At 42.4% G+C, this 16,335-nt stretch overlaps 1 long non-coding RNA gene across 1 annotated transcript; it reads right to left on the bottom strand.

The window, feature by feature from the left end:
- Nucleotides 1-333: 333 nt before the first annotated feature.
- LOC138445196 (uncharacterized) lies at nt 334-14,783 on the bottom strand. Its single transcript, XR_011258746.1, has 4 exons — nt 14,587-14,783; nt 11,220-11,353; nt 9,064-9,184; nt 334-3,075 (listed from the first exon to the last, which is right to left on the bottom strand). It is a non-coding gene; the product is annotated as an uncharacterized lncRNA (long non-coding RNA).
- Between the last annotated feature and the right edge of the window lie 1,552 nt (nt 14,784-16,335).

Here is a 16,335-nt window from a genome sequence, read left to right on the forward strand (position 1 = left end):
CTAACCTTTACCCTACCCTAACCGGACCCCCATCCACATCCTAACCCTAACCCACATCATAGTCACGCCCTCAGCCCTATACTTACCCTTGAAGTACCTACCCGCATCTTCTTCATTTTTGACACTTCCCATGCATAACAAAAGACGAGGTTGTAAGGTTTCAAACATGGATCCAAGACCCATTATCCACATAAAAGGGATATAAATACTATGATCATATCATTTAAATCTCTTGCATCACCAAAATACCTCTCCACCACTTATCCAGTCGCCATTGATGGATCACATCTATCTCATACATTTTATAACTTAGCAATCAAATACGCACCAGGACTCTGGGTAATTATAGAGACAAGATTTATTTATACCATAAATATTTCAACAAATTCCACTTTCTACGATGAGTTCAATCTTCACAAAAGTAGGATGAACAGCACCTGTTTCCACTAGGATCCATAGAGCGTGAAAATCTTAATGATGACCACCAGAAAGGTCAGCACGGTTGATATCACAGATTTTTCAGTGTTCCAATACAAGTTCTACCCAAATCCATAAAGAAAGACATACGCATAGGAAACTACAAATTGAAAGCAAGTCTTTTGAGATAAATATTGGACATCAATTGTATGAATCTTTAAGGCATAACTGCAGACATTCTTCAGACATTCTTCAAATTCATAGAATGACAACAAAGTATGGCTACGTACAATCCATTCGGTTTTATGAACCACTCATGAATAACCTCACAAGCCATTTGAAACCAGATGACAATTTCAAATAGCTTTGATCTACAAACAAGGCTGTAAGACAGAAAGTTAAAATCGAAATACATGAAGTAAATCCTCAATAGATATGAAAACATCCCATGGTAGTGAAGTCAATTAGCATTAGTTATTAGGGCTTTCATGCACAGACTCATCTCTGATCGATGTGATCCCAATTCATATTTGGCAAAAAATACGAAAGCTGATCTTAACAGTCATATTATTTTTCTTTGTACCCCTAAAAAGAAAAATGAACATGAAAAACTAAATTAAGCTTGGAGGCTCACATTTCCCAATCGGTATACAAAGCAACAGCATGTCAAACTTTCTAATTCACATATGCATTTAAATGAAATTGGATGAAATACCCCTAAATAAACACATACTTCTATGCCCAATGTTTCACAAGGCAGAAAACGCTCAATGAATGAAACTGAGAGGGTAACAGCCAGGAAGGCCAGGGGTCTCCAAAGGGAGGAAATGGGGTGCAAGTGTCAGACAGTTGTTATCTGTCACTTCCGAGGCAGGAGGAAACAAGCTGTTATCTTTTTTCCCCTTCTTGATACAAATTTAAACAGAGATTTTCTCTTACAATTCTGTGTTGCTATAATGACACCTGGTTCCGCCTGAACTTCACTTTTCTCATACTTTGAGCTGACCAAGGCATTTTTCTCATGGAAAGGTTTGCCTTAAGCTATGTGAATGTACTATGTATTTACCCTAGACTCTATCTTCAAGTAGGTTCTGCCTAAAGGCTCAGAACTGACTTGACAAACCAATATGCTTTACTCATACATGGCTCTCCTGATCTATGTGAATGAAGCTATCCATTTGCTCATATCAATCGTTTTATGGCCCAGGATGACTCACCTGGTGCCACGGTCATCTCCATATATCTTGTGGGTGAGGGGTCTGCTGCCATTCCTTTCTCTAATGAGTAGACTGCTAGTAGCTAGATAACATCCAGCCAAAGATGAGTAGGGGGGCACTCTTTCTGCCCCCTTCTGATGTCTATGTCAGAAGCTTTCTCTCTTTTATACTTTAATAAAACGTTGGGACACAAAAGCTCTGACTGATCAAGCCTCATCACTGGCCCCGGGTTGAATTCTTCCTCTAAGGAGCCCAAGAATTCAAGCATCTTTCATGGTTAGACAACAACCTTTCCAAACAATGGTCTTTTCAAAAAAAAAAAATGATGATAAGTGATGAGTATGCATATGTCTACGAATGAAATGGGACCTATATGTCAAACCACATAAAAATATATCTTCCCTCAACATACATATAACACAACCAGGCCTTCACATGCATCGATTCTCCAACTATCAAGTCATACAAATATGGATGTAAAATATCACAATACATTCCAAAGTTTAAAAGTGATGGATATTGACTTTCGCCCGCTGGTGCTTCTTTTTATGTCATCTCCATTATATTAGCTATGACAACGAATCATGTGCTGTGCGAAGTCACTTACATTGTGTCCAACTCCTTGGGATCATATGGACTAGGCCCCACCAGGCTCCTCTCTCCATGAGATTCTCTAGGCAAAGATACTGGAGGGGGTTGCCATGCTCTCCCTCAGGAGATCTTCCTGCCCCAGGGATGGAATCCATACCTCCCATGTCTCCTGCATGGGTATGTTCTGCATGTTCTTTACCACTAGAACCACCTGGGAAGCCCCAAGACACATGAACATCAGTGGATTTGGGGATCCACGGGGCATATACAGAACCATTCCTCCAACAAAACTGAAGAATGACTTTAAAATCTCAAACAAAACATGAGTATATGTGTTCACAAACTTCATGGAGCAAGGGTTTCTTCGATCTGAAAACTGGCATCGATGAAGGACTGTGTGAAGAATACTTCAAAGTCTATTTGGCAAACACAGCCTACGTTGGCTATATTTAGTCCTCAGTTGAATGGAATGTCATGAGTACTGGTCATTTCAAATAAGTAGCCTATGACGCTGTTTACACTTATTGGGACGCGTGGTATACCACATTCACACATTTCAGTAGCATTGGTGCAAAAACGATACATTTCTCAGGGGAAGCTTCTACATGGACTCCTGGGATCAGAGCTCTAACTCATACACACATACTTTTCCTTTTAAAATGATCCTGCATGATAAGCAAACAAAACACTGGATGAACACCTAGACGGTGAGCTCTGTACTAAATGATTTTAAAGCCAGTAGATGGAATGAGCTGATGAGGAAGACTACAAACGAGTCATCTTCTTCAACTTGGTCAAACTGCTCATAGTCATACAAGTGAATGAAAAGTTGAGCCTGTTGTCATTAAATCTGTTTAAAAGAAATAGAATAATAAAACAAATTAGTAAATCTTATTTTCTTAATAAACATTGTATTATTTCTGCACAGCTTTGTTACTGGCATGAATAGAATATCTACAATAATAACTTGTCACAGTGAAATGGATTCACATTCGATATCGATTCACATCTATAATTGATGCCATAGCTGTTTGATACTATTGCTTGAATGAATGCAACTTATGTGACTTCACAAACTACAAACACGACTAACATAATAGGTATTAAAAAACCTTGAGTGACATGAGCGTGAAGACTTAGTAGAGTTGCTCTCAAGAATAATGATACTATTATTCGCTCTAGCCATAGTACTGGAATCTGTACATTAACACCCCTGCAAAACAAAAGGAAAGGATAGAATAATAATAAAGGAACTTCATAACTATATTCCTACTGTAAACATTCAACACTATGTTTTCTTTTAAACTGACTTTCATATTTGGTCTACTGTAACCTCTTCTGTGTTCATTTTATGCTAAACTTATTGCTAACAGTAAAATTACCATACGAGCTCTAATTAATTTTTTTTTTTACTTGCAAAGCTACTGATAGAACCAAAGGCCAATATCTACATCAAACAGGAGAAACGGAATGGAAACTGTAAACAATTTTATGGAAGAACATTTCCGTGCTCCTATTCAGTCAAATGGGCATTCAAAAGGATGTGATTTTTCTGAAAGTTTATTTCAGAAACTTGGAATTGGATGACTGCAAACAATAAAACTAACAATATATTGATACATAATATTAATAATATACAGTGGGTCATTCTTTTTTTATTCTGCCACAGCTAACAGACAGAAAGTCAGTTGTCATAACTACTACTAACATAAGACCCTCACCGATAAGTGAAGATATATAGGAAAATCCATAATAGCTCTAAAAACCATCAAAGATAAAATGGTAATTAAAAAATACACTGACAGTTTAGCTGGTATAAGAAACAGGATGATTATGAAAGCAAAGCCAACAATCATGGATAGGCCATGGAAGCCCGTGGCTGTCACCAGTGTTGACTTATATCCTTCATCTGAGGTTGTTAAAAGCGCTTGGTAAAATCCAGAGGTTTGCAGCAGTGGTAACCTCCTGAACAGACTGAAATAAAAAGGGTTTCCAGAATATCCTGATGATTTCCATCTACTAGGCTGTGATGAGCTCAAGCAATGCATACTCCAGAGGACAGAAGACAGACAGGTTGGGAACACGTCTACTGCACTTACGGAGAAAGGGAATGTTGCTGCTCAGCCTAGTACAAGTGTAGAAGCAACACCTTGGTGATTCGACCTTTAAAGACTCGATACATATGAGAACGACTGGTATGAATAAACCTTCAGAAGTGCTTTCTCAGACCTCCTCCCATCATAAGCACAAGCATAATGAAAACGCTGAGTTTTCATGGTCTCACCCAAAATAAGACTCACTTATGGCTTTGCTTTGAGAATAGTTGAACTACTCATTGTTCAAGAGAAATGATCCTTTCTTCTCTGAAGATTTGTGAATCATTCACAGGGTGTGGTGAATAAACTACTTAAGGGTCTAATACATAAAAATGCAATAGGCTAAGCACAGAGATGTTTTTCTCCCTTTCTCAAAGGATGGAACATTTTGTATTTGCACTGATTTTATGTCTTGACTTCATGTACAATTATATACTGATTTTTTTAGTTGACATACAATAGGACTAAAAATATTGATATAATACTGATAACTCATGTTGGTATGTGTGGTTGTCACATAGGATTCACAGGAGATTTAAATTCACAGTTGTCAACGTAAAGGATGAATGCTATTTAGCTTCTTCGTGAATCTAGACCACGAATGAAGAGTTTTCCTCAACATATTTCACTGAGAGAAATACAAGGATGATAGGCATAATACTATGCTTCGACTCATGGATATCTAAGCATTGCTCACAATACAGATCTGATTTTCAACATCAGGGTTCTTTCAGTGTCCTTGAACAGCATTTGTTTTTCTGTATACAGAAGAAAAAACTCATGAGTATCAAACTGGTTCACATAAAACATGTGTATGAATTGTTATCTTCCTGAACCAGGGATCAAACCCACATCACTTCCCCCTCCTGCACTGGTAGGCAGATTTTTTATTTATCAACTGTGCCACCTAGGAATCGACATACATTTCAAGGACCACTGCCATCAGCTTCTACTGTTCATGACCAAAGTAGGAGAAACAACATTGGAAGAAGTACTCATAAGGGTACTCATAGGAAGTACTCATAAGTCAAGGAACTGTTATACTGGGTACTCTCGTTGTTACTGGGACAAGTCAGTTCCTCCGATGATGATGGGTATAACTGAAAAATTATTACAAATGCATGGGCTGCGATGTCTACGTGATAAATGTGTTCCTCTTATACTATTGCTTCAGGGATGCCTACTTCAGCATGAAGGAATGCACTTCAAGGGATGCCCGCTATTCCAGCTCAAGCAACAGATAGTGAAGTGCAGATCATTGTCCTTTGTTGAAAATAATCAGCACTTTGTCAACATAGGGAACATGCCAGAGGGACCCTTGGGATGGAACTCTAAAAACAGGTTGGGCCCTCTTTTTGCCAAGCCCTGCGATAAAATACAAATCAGAAAAAGAAAAATAGCATCGGTTTTGTCAGGACTTCCTCATCTTTTCTTTCTCGGTAGCAGGAAGCAGACATTGAGGCCAGAGGACTGCAGGATTTCATTGTGAACTAACGTTGGGTGGGGTGGAAGCTCATCACTCTAGTAAGAATGTGGTTCAATAAAATGGAATTTCATTCACTTCATGGACATAGAGTTCTATAATCCTTCATTAAGGAATTCAATAAGCTATATTTCCTTACACCTTCACAATCTCTTGGTTTACGAGAACATCAATTGCTAGTCCAGCACTTATACAATGAGTGTTACAGGTAGTATGAATGTATAAATGATGATGAGCAATGACAGGAAGTTTATTTAATCTCTGTTTGAATTCTTGATTTTTTATATAATTTTTTATAATATCCTTACAGATGTGAATATTTTACTGACATGTATAAATACACGTTGAGTAGTGCTATGATAACTCATAGTGTTGGCACAATAAATATCATGGTTACTATGTGCTTTTCATATATTCCTTTTGAGATTCTCTTCCATTATACATTATCATAAGATATTTAATAGTTTCCTAAACTGTACAGTAGGTCCTTGTGGCTTCTTTTATATATAGTAATGTACTTGTTAATAATTCAAACAAAAACTGGTACACAAATACTCATAGTGACATTCACAATAGCTCAAAGGTAGAACTCATTCAAGTGTCCGTTGGTGGGAGACTGAATATGCAACACAAGGTATATTCAGAAGCTTGAACGGTATTCCACCATACGAAAAAGTACATTAAATGGTGCTGCCACTCTGCAAGACATTACAGAAATGACTCCAAAACAAACACATGGAATAAATACATAGTTCGATTCCAATTCAAGCTATGTACCCAAAAGGATTGGGAAAGGGGGCTGAAAAAATGGATACTTCTTCCGTCATACTCACAACAGCATGATTCACACTGGCAAACAAACAGAAGTGATCTAAGTGTCCATGGCAGCCAATTCCATAAACAAACTGTGGTATGCACACAATGGAATCTGATTCGGCCCTTCAAAGTCAGTAATTCTGACAATGCGACAATGTGGACAAACCTTATGGTCATTAGATCATGTGAAATAAACCAGACCAAGAAAAGACAAACGTTCTGTGATTCCACTCATATGAGATATCCAAACAAGTCAAATCTGTCAGAAATAGCAGAGAGTGATTCCGACCGATCGAAAAGAGTTCATGTTTCATGGACCTCAGTTTCCCTTGGAAAAACTGACTTCCCGTGATATCTCCAAAACCAATTAGACAAATAATTGGAAGCTATATCCAGTCAAATGAATGTAGACATAATGTTATATACAGTGTACACCAAACTCACTCAAACTTCTTAACAGACAAAAGGCAAAACTGTATCTATGGTACCTCAGCTTAGCTTAAAACTGTATCTACAGTACCTCACTTCTGCTTATAAAATTTAACAACAACAACAACAACACACTAAAGTCTATCCAAAAAAGGATATAAAACATATATAACATTAACTTTAAAGAATTAGACATTTAAACTGTGAAAAACCTTATTCACAAAACTTAAACACAAGCCACAGGAAAATATATTTATAAAATACATATCTGATAAAGGATTGTACTCCAAATATACCAAAAAATCTAGAACAATCTCATAAAAAATGTATACACCTAAACACCTGGCCTACAAAAATATAAAGATAGCAAATAAGCCTATCAAAAAGACTCAAAATCACATATCATTAGGAAATTACAAACTAAAATAACAGTGAGGTAGCACTGCACACCTATTAGATCCAGTAAACTCAAAAAAAAAAAACGGGGGTAGGGCACAACTTCTCCGGTGGCTCAGTGGTAAAGAATCTGCCTGACAATGCAAGACACTCTAGTTTGATCCCTTACCCCAGAAGATCCCACATGCCACAGAGAAACATAGCTGGATTTTTCCACAGCTAAACAAAGCTCACCTGTGACCTGAATACTATATGGCTAGCACTTACTAAACAGCTTTGAAAACGTCCAGACAAAAAGTATCACATGATTATATACAACAGCTCTACTTGTAATAACTAAAAACTTTCAAATATCAGGATGTCTTCAGTAGATGACAGTGTAAACAAATGGGGATACATCCAAAGTGAAGGGGAGCAAATGCTACCACAAAATATACCACCTCAGCATGAGAATTAGTGGGACCCAATTAACTTTTTTTTTTAGAGGACACATGATCATCTCTGAAACCCAAGTTCAAGACAGCTCTTCTGTGAGTCACATTTACCAGAGAAATCTCATTTCAAAGGAATCCTCTCTATATGCCAGATAGAAGGATGAGACACAGTCTTTTGAAACTCTTTTTTCTTTTCTATCGATAGGGAAAGCTAAGCCGTAAATCTGCACAACAACCATACCCTTCCTTTCCTTTGGTTGTATCTGTAAAATATTTGTTTCTTTTTTAATTTGGCTGCGCCAGGTCAACCTTCATTGAGGTAAGCCAGATATTTAGCTACAACATGCAAATTCTCCTTTGTGGCATGGGAGATCTAGCTCTTGGATCAGGGAATGAACCTGGGCCTCCTTCTTTGGGAGTGTCCAGTCTCAGCCACTGGACCACCAGAAAGTGCCTGTTTTGTTTTCAGATGAAGATGGAATCTAAGGTGATATCTTGGGCCATTTCAGTCACTGACTCAGTTTCCTGAGTTTCTCCAAAGCACGCACAAGGTGCACATTATTAAACTGGTTTGCAAAACAAGAAAAGGTTGTCTGCTACAACACTGTATGCTTACAAATATCTAAATGGTAAATGGCATATTATTTATTTTTAATTACTATGGGGGGGGGGAGAAAGAATGCAGGATTCATACATGTTACCACATGAATAAATATTAAAACCATCTTCAGTGAAAAAGAAATCCACATAGAAAAGGCCACCCAGAACCCTTATTCACCATGTCTGCTTTCAATCCATCAAGTTTGTCCAAATAACTGAAAATCTCAGTAACACTCTAAATAAAGAAAAAAGGATGACGATGGAAACAAAAGATATATTCATACACTTGAACAATTGCTAAAAGTGGAAGTGGGGCAGTGGATTACATTATAATGTAGGTACCATATGATTTCCTGATTTTGGAGATTATGTGCTGGTTCTGCAGAAGGTACCCATTTTGGATAAAACACATAGAGTATTTTAGATGATGTGGCAAATGCTAGCACTTGTTCCCATTGCTAGGCATTTTCTGTACATTTTAAATGACTGGAAAGTATACTAGGTTTCAAAACAACCATGTCAATACCACAAAAGAAATTTAGAGCAGACAGGCAGGAAACTTTCTGATACAGGCCAAGACTTACCCAGATGAAGTTCAAGGGAAGCTGCGATGCTCACTGCCCGTGAAGGAGTCCACGTGGAATGAAGAAGTAGTGTGGGAAGTCTATTAGTAACCACCATGTCTTGGGTCCTCTGGATGACCTACTGCAGGAGAAACAGATCTTACAGATAAAATGTTCCACATCACTTCACAAAAAGTTGTTAGACTACATTCAGTAAAGCTGAATCATTTTGGATTAATTTACAATCATAAAATACTACCCTTTACAGTCCAAAAATCACTTGCATTTCTATACACTAATAACAATCAGAAAAAAATATTAAGAAAATCCCACTTAAATAAAACATCTAGCAACAAACTTAATCAAGAACATAAAAAACCAGTAGTCAGAAAACTAGAAGGCACTGATAAAGAAACCAAAGAAAATACAAACACACAGAAAATTATTCCACGCTCATGCACTGGAACAATGAGGAATTAAAAGGTCCATTCCAACCAAAGTCATCAACAAATACACGGACTGCAATCACAAAATAATATTCAATGGCATTTTTCACAGAAATAGAAATATTCCTAATATTAGGCTGCTACTGTTGAACAGGACCTTAAACGGCCAAAAAGACTCTGAGAAAGAGGAACACAGCTGGAGGCATCTTCCTATCCCTCTTCAAACTACATCACGGAGCTGTAGTGACCACCACAGTGAGGAACTGGCAGGAACACAGACACATGGACTCCAGGAGAGAATAGAGAGCCCAGAAACGAACCCACCTGTACATGGTCAGTTCCTGAAAATCAAACCAGGAACGAGCGAAGAGGAAAGGACAGTCTTCTCAAGAAACAGTGACAGGAAAATGGCCACCTACACGGAAGAACATCAGTGTTCATCCTCTACATCATCTAAGGCAAATCTAACTGAAAACCCACCGCTTTGCACACGGAGCTCTTTCCCCCTGAGTCCTCTGAGATGGACCTCCAGTCAGCCCTCAGCTGGACACAGGAAACGTCTACTCCATCCTCATTTTTCGCTCTTGCAGCGCCTCCCTGCTGGTGGGCACTGAGGCAACCCTGCTCCTCTCAGCCTGGATGCAGCCCTGTTATCCAGAAGCCTGAGCCCCGATGGTCCTGAGGAGACAAAGCTCCCGCCAGCTGCTCACGGAGCAGAGTCTAAAGGCAAAGCGTCCTGCGCCCGCGGGTCAGAGGGGCCTTTGGCGCCCCCTGCGGGCCACAAGAGAAGAGCGGGCAGCCCGGTGCTCACAGACCTCAGAGGGCTCACCCAGAAGCAGCTCTGCTGCGAGCACTCAGACTGGAAGCCCAAACTGAAATGGAGCAGAATAGCTCCATGACCCTCCGCAAAACATGGCTAAGGAACAATCAGAGCCTGCATGGAATGCAGCCATAAAAAGGAACACATTTGAGTTTGTTCTAATAAAGGGGAGGGAAGTCAGTCAAAGAGAGAAAAACATGGAATCTAGAAGGATGGTACTGACGAGTCTGTTCACAGAGCAGCAATGGAGGTGCAGACATAGAGAACAGACTTACAGACGAGGGTGGGGAACAAGAGGGAGAGGGTGAGATGAATGGAGAGAGCAGCATGGATGCAGGTACACCTACATTTGTAAATAGACAACCAATGGGAATTTGCTGTATGATTCAGGGAACTCAAACTGGGGCTCAGTAGTAACCTGGAGAGGTGGGAATGCGTGCGAGGTGGGAGGGAGATTCAAGAGCAAGAGGACATAGGTACACCTAATGTGGATGTATGACAAATCAAACCAATATTGTAAAGCAATGATCAATCAACTAAAAAGAAATAACTTTTAAAAAATCTGAACATAAACACAAACTTTGCAACAAGGTAACTCCTTTTTAAAAACTATAGAATTTTAGAAAACTACTAAAGTTCTACATGACCTTTGGTCTGGTAATCAGGTCTAACATACACAAAACAAGCCAACTTACCAAATTATGAATATAAATTAGTTAAAACATTGCCTTTTATCATTTCATACATTTACCCCGTGGAGGACCTTACTCAAGAGAACCAAAAACAAACTGTTAAATGAACCACGGACCACCCACCCTGGCCAGGCAACAGAGAAAAGAAAACACTTGCAGGAGTCATCTTACAACAGGAGGCCCTGGGAAGGAACAAGGAACGAACAAGCTACCACCAACCAGAATTCTGGAGAGGTCAGGTGATGGGAGGCTCCAGTTCAGAGGTCCTACCAACCTCCCAGGATCCACATTGCTGGAATCCATCTCAGCTGAGTGATGCGTGTGCCCCCAAGAGAGATCCCAATTCAGAATGCCTGGCAAGAGACAAACCAGAAATTAACCCAATGACCATAAAACCTGAGACTGTGAGCCACGTGACAGAGTGGTTCTCTCCGTTTCCCTCACCCTCCTGCCCTCCACCCCGGCAGCCCTTCCCAATAAAGCCTCTCGCTTGGACAGCACTCCTCTCCTCAGACAACTCATTGCCCAGTGTCAGACAAGAACTCACTCTCAAGCCCTGGGAAGGGATCCCCCTTCCTTCATCAAAAGCAATATCCAGGAGAAAATATCTTCAAAACGTTATCTTGTAGAGAAGGAAATGGCAATGGCAGCCCGCTCCAGTACCATTGCCTGGAGAATCCCATGGACAGAGAAGCCTGGTAGGCTGCAACCCCGGGGTCACTAAGAGACGGACACGACTTCACTGAGTGACTTCACTTTCACTTTTCACTTTCATGCACTGGAGAAGGACATGGCAACCCACTCCAGTGTTCTTGCCTGGAGAATCCCAGGGACAGAGGAGCCTGGTAGGCTGCTGTCTATGGGGTCGCGCAGAGTCAGGCACGACTGAAGCGACGCAGCCGCAGCAGCAGCAGCAGCAGCAGCAGAGAAGGAAATGGCACCACCTACAGTACTCTGGTCTCAGAAATCCCAGGGATAGAGGAGCTTGGTGGGCTACAGTCCAAAAGCAGGGCATTTCTGATGGGAGGAAACAGTCCCAGGGAAGCTGAGCTGCTCACCAAAGGCCCCAGAGCTTTGGATAGCACACCAGAGCTGGGGCTGAGGATTCCCAGCTGCCATGCCTCTTGATCCTGGCCTCTTTCACTAGATACATGTGTGGAAAACTAGAATCTAAAATATGCCCTGGTGGTTCCATAGTAAAGAATCCACCTGCCAGTGCTGGAGATGCATGTGCGATCCCTACGATGGGAAGATCCCACATCCTATGGAGTCTGTGTGCCACAACAGCCGAACCTGTGCTCTAGATCCTGGAAGCCACGATGCCGAGTTCACATGCTGCAGCCACTGAAGCCCGTGAGCCTGTGCCCCTCAACAAGAGGAGACACTGCAGTGAGAAGCCTGCAAACCACTAGTTATGGCCCATGCTCACCAAAACTAGAGAAAAGCCCACACACAAAGATGCAACACAGCCAACAATCAATAAAACTGTTTTCCTAAAAAAATGCATATCTGACAAAGAAACTGTACTCAAATTGTCCAAGAACACTAGAGCAAACAAGCCCATTCATAATTGGTAGTGACTGAAATAGGCCACTGAGGGTATACTGATAGTAAACTATCATAGAAAAACATACTCAAGATACTGGTGCAATGCATGCAGAGCCCCCTTTGAAAGACAATCTGACAGGTTTTTTTTTTTCAGTAACCACATGGGACAAGCACTGAATTCTGTGTATGACAAGCGGTGGAAGCCAGGTATCTTACCATTGGAAGGCAAAGTTACAGATAAACAAAAGGAAACGTTACAATGTCCATGTCGTGGTGGATCAGGTTGGAGACATCACAAATTACCTTTAACTGAATATGTTCAAAGGTGAGCATATTGAGCTCCTACATGTATGTTTTAAATATCATTCTCTAATAAAAGGGAACAGGAAACATCTCTGATGGCCCAGTGGTAAAGAATCTGCCTACCGATGCAGGGAACACGGGTTCAATCCCTGTGTAGAAGATTCCACACACCCAGGGACAACGAAGCCCTTGAACAACTCTTGAAGTTTGCATGCTCCAGAGCCCAAGTTCTGCAAACAGAGAAAGCACTGCAATGAGAAGCCATGGCACAGCAACTAGAGGGTAGCCTCTGCTCACTACAACTAGACAAACGAGCAATAAAGACCCAGCACAGTCAAAAATAATGTAATGTTAATAAAGGGACAGTTCTTTGAAGAAATGACTGAGACTAGGGGTGAGACTGTAAATATATGAGCCAGGGTCATCTTAAATTATGAGAAATTAAAGAAACTAAAGACAACTATCAAGCTGTCCAAACTGATACAAATGAATGATGACACAGTGTTATCTGTATACACCAGCAAATAACAATCTGAAAGGGAATTTAAACAAACAATTCCCTTTCAATCATATCAACAGTAATAAAAGACTTTGCTATGGACAGAATGAGGATGACAAGACTGGCACACTGGAAATGATACATGATTGCTGAAAAATACCCTAAAGACATGGACAGATACTCCATAGTGATGAAAAGGCTTCAGTTGGCAATACCGTGGAAGGCATCTTCAATCTGAAATGAAGATTCAATATGAATTACAAAAGGCTGAAACGTGGCTGCTAAACCACAAAAGATGCCAGCATTCTCGGCCTCCAGAGAATTCAATCCAGGGCAAGTGAAGAAGCTTGATGGCTCAGAGGTTTTCTGTTTAAAAGTTTTATTAAAGTATAAAAGAGATCGAGAGAGCTGCTGACATAGACATTAAAAGGGGGAAGAAAGAGTACCCCCTGCTAGTCTTTAGCCAGATGTTATAGAGCCACTAGCAGTCTGCTAATGAAAGAAAGACAATGTCTCAGAGAGTGGCACCAGGCCCCTCACCCACAGCAAGCATTGAGATAACATTGGCAGCAGATGAGTCATCCCAGGCCATAAAATGATGGACATGAATCTTGAAGAAAGGCAGATTTCCAAGCAAATATATAGTTTCATTCACATAGATTAAGAGAACAAGGTATGAGTAAAACATACTGGTTTGTCAAGTCGTTTCTGAGCCTTTAGGGGGAAGTGACCTGAAGACAGAGCCTTGGGTAAATACATAGCACATTAGCATACCTTAAGACAAACATTTCCATAAGAAAAATGCATTGCTTAGTTCCAGGTTTGAGAAAAGTTAAATTCAGGTGGAGCCAGGAGTGGTCATGGCAACACAGAATTTTCAGAGAAACCTCCTTTTAAATTTGTATCAAGATGGAGAAAAAAAAATGCAGCACTCTTTTGTCTCCTCCTGCCTCTTAAGACAGAGAAAAAAACGTCTGACACTTGCAGTCTATTTTCTCTGGCTGGAGACCCCTGGCCTTCCTGCCTGTTATCCTCTCCAGGCCTGTAGGAAGCAACACACTAGGCTGCTTGGGAAAACCGCGCGGGTCTGAGCTTTATGCAAAGGGGTAAAGCGGCAAAACCCTTGGCCCCAAAGGCGAGGCTTTTCTGCGACCGCCATTTTAGTCGGCTCCGAGACTGCAAACAAAGAGGGCAGAATACATGGTTCCCTGCTCCACCCAGTCCGAGTTCCCTTACCTGTGGCCCACAGCCCTGCGCTCTACTCGCTGGATGCCAATCGACGGGGACCCAGGAGCCCACGAAACGAGCATTCCCAGCTGCAATGGCGAGCCCTGAGAGCACAACTGGGAAGCCTGGCCCCCGACGCGCCGCCATGTTCATCCCGCCCCAGACCCGCTCACGTGAGCCGCGCTCCTGACCAGCCGCCCAGGCTCGCCCCGCCCCCGACGCGCTCACGGTGCGCCCCACCCCCACGCCCCCTTCCAGGACAGGCCCGCGGGACCGCGACTGCCTCCAGGTGAAACACAAGGACAAGCAAATCCACCCCACCGAGACAATCCAAGCTTTTTCTCAGCTGATCTGTCTATGATTTAGGGATAAAACTATGACTATAGAAAGCAAAGATGACCTAGGACAGCCATGATAGTCTATAGAGCCAGACCCTGGCGGGCAGAGGCTTGAAGAGGGTCCGGGAGCTCTGTCAGAACAGCAAGCCTCTGTAGCGTAGCGGTTGGGTACGCTGGTGAGCAGGCAGACGATGGTCTGTAAGTCAGGAGTTCAAGTCTGCAGCTTAACTCTTTTGCTCTTAGGGGGCGGGGGACAGCAACAGGCGGGACTTAGACCAGAAACGTTTATTTTTATTTTAGAGGTTTATTGTTTAGCTTAGGGTTAGGGTTCGGGCAACCCCCCAACTTGTTCAGGTTCGGGTTCAGGGTTAGGGTTAGAATTTGGGGATCCCCCCTCTTCTAAGAGTTCGGGTTTGGGTTAGGGTTCATGTCAGGGTCAGGGTTCGGGTTACGGTTAGGGTTAGCATTAGTGTTGGGGTTACAGCTTAAAGTGAGCCCTAATAGGGCCCATAGTTCTTTATTAGCCTGCCCTGGCGGGCCGAGGCTTGAAGAGGGTTCGGGAGCCCTGCTGAAAGCAGTAAGCCTCTGTAGCATAGGGGTTAGGCGGGCCAGTAGGCAGGCAGACTATGGCCTCTAAATCAGGAGTTCAAGTCTCTAGTCTGACCTTTTCGCTTTTAAGGGGCAGGGGACTGCAAGAGCCAGGGCTTAGACCAGAAAATTTTTTTATTTTAGAGGTTTATTGTTAAGCTTAGGGTTAGGGTTCGGGCAACCCCCCCCCACTTGTTAGGGTTCGGGTTCAGGTTAGAATTCGGGGACCCCCCTCTTCTTAGAGTTCGGGGCGTTACCATTAGGGTTATAGGTTAAAGTGAGGGCTAAGAGGGTCCATAGTTCTTTATTAGCCTGCCCTGGTGGGCTGAGGCTTGAAGAATGCCTGGGAGGCTGACTCGTGGGCGCCCAGCAGCTGCCTCACACACGTAGCTTCCCTAGCCCTCTGCTCCCCAGCAGGGGGGTGTGCAGCTGGTTGGGGCCTGCCCCTGCCTGTCTGGGCTCCCGCCCACAGCCCCAGCTCAGGGGGAGCAGCCCCTGAGCCAAGACCTGCAGCAGGAACAGAGCGTGCCCCCCCCCCCCCGGAAGCCAAGTGAACAGCATGCGGGGAAAAGAGCCTACTCCAGGGAAGAAAGGCAGCCCAGCCGCGTGAGGAAGCCCAGCCGCGAGCAGCTGCAAGCCCTGCTTGGGCGGAGCCCAGTGCGACTTCAGTACCACAGAGATTCAGCTCTCGTTAGGGGCCCGATCTAGCAGAGTTACTGGCGGGAGGTTGCTCTGCCCTGGGCAAGCCTTGCCCAGACTTGCATCGCTGCTAGGCTTCCTGCCCAGGAAGGAGCATGCTGCGCGAGGCTGGGAGACGCCACTGGCGCCTTCC

This window comes from Ovis canadensis, chromosome 8, assembly GCF_042477335.2.
Source record: "Ovis canadensis isolate MfBH-ARS-UI-01 breed Bighorn chromosome 8, ARS-UI_OviCan_v2, whole genome shotgun sequence".
NCBI lineage: Eukaryota > Metazoa > Chordata > Mammalia > Artiodactyla > Bovidae > Ovis > Ovis canadensis.